The following is a 6,359-nucleotide window of genomic DNA, read 5'->3' as shown; positions in this document are numbered from 1 at the left end:
TTAAATTAATACTATCTAACTTAAGTAAGTAGTTATTACTTAACTTAATTAATTAATTAATTAATTATATATATATACTACTACACACACACACACACACACACACACACACACACACACACACACACACACACACACACACACACACACACACACACACACACACACATGTATTATATATGTACTATATGCATATGTATATACTATATTTGTAGTCATTTGAACTGCGCGCCGAATTGGTTTTCTGGATTTATAAACGCAATTAAAAAACTAAACTATTGTAATAATATCACAAATTAAATTAAATTAACAAACAATTTTTAATAATTTGATGCTCAATCAGGTATTATATTAAATAGATAGATGAAGAATGTGCTGAAAAATTATAAATAAATTTATTGCGAAAAATATTATCTCGGCCGAGAGTCAAACCCGGATCTCTTGTATTTCAATTTCTAGTTCGTATTGTATTCTTGCATGTACGGTCTAAAATGAGATTCTTATTATTTTTAACTATTAGCACTACCCAATCCTGCTAATTAGCACATAATAATTTGGAAATAAAAATAAAAATTGAAAATTTATGAGTACCATTATAATTAGTGATTAATCTAATAGAAAAAATGTACGAGTAACACTTAATCTGTGATCAATATCAAATTGTCATTGTTATTATTTATGATATTTATATATATATTTATTCGTAATATTTGTATACGATAAATAACAATTAAAATATCTCTATTTAATGTGTTACTATGTATACACTCTTTTTCCGTATCTTTTTATGCAAGTAAGTAAATACAAAAATATACACGTAAGGTCATTGAGGGGAAGATGCCATACTTAAGTTCTTTATTTTTGAATAACTTCTTAATCTTCTGTTATAAAATTAATGAATGAAAAAATATTATTTATATTCTAGCTACATTCATTTTTTTTATTCATACAAATCAAATGATCAATGAATTAAATTTTTGATGTTCCGTATTATTAAAAAAATTGATTTGTCATACCTTACAAAAATGACATATTCCCCCTATATATACGGGTAAGATGCCACTTCCTAAAAAAAGATATCACAAACAAATAATAATGTGATGCAATATAAACTTGCATATTTTACTTATTTATAGTTTATAATCAAGGATTTAAGCAATAAGAACACATAAAGGAATGATAAAATATAAATTGATGAAATATGAAAGAGAGTAATTTAGGAAGTAAGTTGGACTACTTTTTTTATTTGTTTAAACAACATTTCATTAACTTAAAACTATTTCGAATTGTATAAAGTATCCAAAATTTTAATTCGTTAAATCGTTTTAATGACGATTTCAGCAGGAAAAACTGTGTTTTGTATTTATTATCATCTTATCCCGAAGTGTAAGAGGAATATCCAATTGCGACTTTTACGCATATAAGAATATTATAAATTATAATTTATATCATCCACATAATCTCCAGGGAACACTAATTAAAAACCGTATATCATTTGTTCGGTTTTACAGTAAGCATCAAAATACAGACCTTAGCTATTAGTGAAACATACTCTTTGTAATATATCAAATATTACAAAGAGTATGTTTCACGATCTATCTCTTTTCGTATTTCGTATAATCTTTATCAAGATTTTGGCATGAATATGTTCATCTCTGCCGATAATTGTTTACCACGCTTTTGCACAGTCAATATAGCCAACGCTCTATAACAAAATTATAAATAAAGTGGCGTCTTTCCTCGAATTACCTTACTTTATATCTTATACTTTATGTCTTCGAGGAAAACTTGCTACATGCATCAAATGCTTCATTCTAATGCTTCCTTCTACTTTGGTATTTTATATATTGGGTTGTCCAGAAAGTTCGTGCCGATGTTGAAGGAAAATTGAAACGCAGAAAATTTAAATTGTAGTATACATTTATTAAATTATATAGGTTAGTCGGCATGAACTTTCCGGACAGCCCAATATATATATATATATATATATATTTATATTATTTTATATATATATAATATTTATATTATATATATACTTATATTATTATATAAATACATATATATATAATATGTGATATATTATATAATAATTTATTTAAAACTATTTATAAACAGCATAAGATAACAGAGAAACATAATGTATATTTAGTTATGCGAATTTATAAATGTGAATGTAGAAATTTATAAATAGGTTTTAGAAGATCTCTAATTATATTTTAAGAGAAAATTAGGTAAGAAATTATAAATTTAAATTATAAACTTATACACACATAATATACACACTATTATCACAAGTAAAATTAAATATTTATAGTTAATTGAGATGGCAGACACTGTTTCATAAATTTCATATATTATATAATTTTATCAATTATTGAAGATTGTATAGATATTGTATGTAATAGATATTGTTAGAAAACCGATGCAACATCTATTTTTAATTTATTATTAACATATATCACTTATTTGTTACAACAACATTTTTTAGAAAATGAGTTTTAAATTATTAAAATTTTATAATATTAATTTTGAAATTTTAATTTTAATGCAATAATTGATTAAGGGAATAAAAATATGTTTCTTCTTTTTTTATTTATGTTTTTAACTTTTTTCTGCAATTTTTAAGCAATTAAAACATGGCAATTTTTGCGTTATGTTGTTGTAGTAAATAAATGATATAATTTTAAACAATTGATGCTTCTTACTTAATTCTTTCTTAATTATTTCATTACACAGACACACATACACATATACACAAACACACACATAACAGGAAATAATAGATATATAATAAATAAATGCATAAAATCTGATTTATAGAAAATATAAGTCTATATGTATGTATCACTGCTAAATATATATTACAAATTCTAGTCAATAAATGATTATGCTTTATATAAATTACAGAACCATAACTATAATATATAAACAAATTAAATTAAAATCAACAAATTATGTCTCAATTATTTATTAAAATATATTATTTTATGTATAAAGTTCTATGATTAATATTCAAATATAAATTAAAATTTATAAATATGCAATGTTTAAATAATATAAAGTATATATTAAAAAACGATTATGTAAGTTGTATGCTTCTATGATGGTTTCACTTTACAAATAACAAGACAAAAATATATATGTAAAGATAAGAAATATGGTCTGTGCAAAACATGTCTAATTAATCACGTTTATCTCTAACGAGATAAAAACATAGAATTTTATCATTAAAATTAAATCTAATGACATTACATATGTGTTATCATTATTACTCTATTCGCAAAAATTTCCTGTATATATATATAGGAAATATATACTGAGAAAAATGATCTGGCAGAATTAAACAGTAATTCTGATGGAAAATAGACGAATCAGAATTTTCTGTTTATGTTTATTAGAATTCTAGTTAAGATAACTAGAATTAATATAATTATTCTGGTAACAATAAGAATTCTAGTAGATTTTATCAGAAATATTGTATCAATCAGAATTCCAATTATCTCAATTAGAATTCTAACAAATTTAACCAGAATTTCTGATTCGTTCATTTTCAATCAGAATTTTTTTTTCAGTTTTAATAAATATAAAGATTACGATAGGAAAAGAATATATATTTCAAATATATATCTTTTATTCAGCCTTATATGAATATTTCTTTTAAAATTTTCATATTATTTTAATAATACAGTATTATTTTATTAAATATAAGTAAAGAAGCGAGATCTGAGTATACGTTTTTATTAGAAAATCAATATATTATTATAGACAAAAATGACATCAGGCTGCGTTTATTATTCAAATTTATTATTTATATTTATGGTATTTTATATATAATACTTAAAATATTTATTTTTTCAGAAATTCACTCCTTATTTTTAAGATATATTCCAAAAAGACAGAAATTTTTTCGCATTTTTCTATAATACAACATTTATTATTAAAATACACATGAAATTAATAAAAGTCCTAGACAACACAAAATTTACAATCGGAACATAAGATAAGTTTTTATATTCTCATAAAAATGTTTTAAAGATATTTTTTTAGACATCTTTGAATCGTTATATCCCGATTTTGTGTTTATTAAGATAAAAAATAATATAATTAGAAAGTGATGAAAATATATATGTAAATAGAAAATATATATGTAAATATTTGTGCTTATTATTAAAATGATAAATGATAAATGATTTTTGTTTTATCCGATATTATTCATTTGGGCACATAATAACATAATTAACAATTTAATATAAATAATATTTGATTTATTTTTTTAATATAAATAATATATTTATATTAAATATAAATAATAATTTAATATAATAATATATTATATTAAAAAAGCTAATATAGAAGATAATTGTTTGATATGGCTTAACATTCAATATGACCTATTTGCTATGTCTACATAAGTATACGAATAATTGAATTTTCATTGCACCAACATAAAAATTGAAAATATCTTATATTTTTAATTAATATTTAGAAATGTTATCTATTTTAAATCTGATCACTGCAGTTTTCAATATCAAACTCAGCAAAATTACAAAGTAGCTTTGGTAGGCTATATTGAATCATACTTTTATTTACTCATCAAATTAAATATGTATTTAACCTTTTCGTTCCGGCGTAAATGTGCGATTGTGCTTCCCTTGTGCGAGGAAGTCTGCCACGAGTGTTCATTTTTTAGATAATTGGATATATATGCAGTTTTACAAAATAAATTTTTCATTGTTAATAAAAATCAGATTTTATTATTTATTTCACATTTATGTATTAATAATAAAAATATAATACAGCATCGATAGTAGTCGGCGCCAGGATCAAAAGAATTAAAGAAATATCTTCATATATATATATGAGAGTTGTTTAAAAAGTTTTGAGTATCAACATGAAGATGGCATTACTCGTCAAAACATTCTGGTACTACAATCGTATATGCTTTAAAAAATATCTGTGAAAATTGTAGCCATTTTAGACGCTCAGTTGTTGTTTGACAATCATTTGTGTCAGTCGATGTCAGTGATTTTGTAAAAATGAAAAAAAATTGAATATCAAAAAATCGAATAGTATAAAAATTCAGGAGTTGCGGTTCGAATTGATTGATCATTCATCGTATTCAATAGATCTGGCCCCCAGCGACTTTTTTCTGTTTCCTAGGCTCAAAATTTAGCTCGGAGGAGACAGAGATTTTTATCGAATGAGATCATCGCATCCGAAAGCCTATTTTGCAGAGCAAGATGCCACTATCTACTATTAACTATTATTTGAATGGATTAAAGAAATGTGAGCATAGCTGAGAAAAAGTATGTCGATTTAAAAGGAGATTATGTTAAAAAATAAAACTGAATTTGAAAAAAATACTTGTTTCTATGTTAGGCTCAAACAATCCTCGTCTATATAAATTATTCAGTCATGAAGATATCCGCAGCTACTTTCTTGGATATTCTTTTTTTTAGCAAATTTATAGTGTATTCGACTTGAGCGGATTTGCACCAATCTAGGTTGGATTAATAACGTTGTATTCTCTTCTATTGATGGAATATGTAACGTCAACCCATAGTAGAACATTATCCAACTGAAATGGGAGCAAATCCGCTTGGGTCGAAAACGAAAATATTAATATGTATAATTGCAGCGCTGAATTAATCCCTTTATTTAATATTGTGAAGGAAAGAATGTAAGAAAATCTTGTTATTTGTAATTAATTTACATTAAAATTAAAAAAAAAATTAATTGTTTAATATATTGTTTAATATATTGTTTAATTAATCCGTGTTTAAATTTTTTAGTTAAAATACAAGATCAAAATCATAAATACATAAAACATAATATCTTTTAATAAGATTTTTTTATAATTTTATTACTTCTTACTACTAATAAGAGAATTTTACAGAATCAAATAACGTAAAATGTAACTTCTGCCAGTAACAAATATATATATACGTAGATTAAGATTGAGGTCAAGGATCATGTAAAATCGTATCGTGCAAGACAAGAATAAATGATAAATTACTTATAATACTTAAACTTCATTGCAAATACGAGTTGTTATAAAATATACATATGGATTTTTTTTATATTATAATAAATTAGCCAATAAGTTCTTTTAGGAGGGAATGCGGTTAACATTAAATAATATAACTAAATATTTATTCATAAGTTCATTAATTATTCAACAATAATTTTGTGAAAGGTGAATTTTATAAATAATTTGCTAAGATTGAATTTGGGAGAGATGTTGTTTTTCACACACACACATACACACACACACACACACACACACACACGCGCGCGCGCGCGCGCGCACAGAGAGAGAGAGAGAGAGAGAGAGAGAGAGAGAGAGAGAGAGAGAGAGA

Source organism: Atta cephalotes, assembly GCF_000143395.1.
Source record: "Atta cephalotes unplaced genomic scaffold scaffold00001, whole genome shotgun sequence".
In the NCBI taxonomy this organism is placed as follows: Eukaryota; Metazoa; Arthropoda; class Insecta; order Hymenoptera; family Formicidae; genus Atta; species Atta cephalotes.
This window is presented reverse-complemented; position numbering follows the sequence as displayed.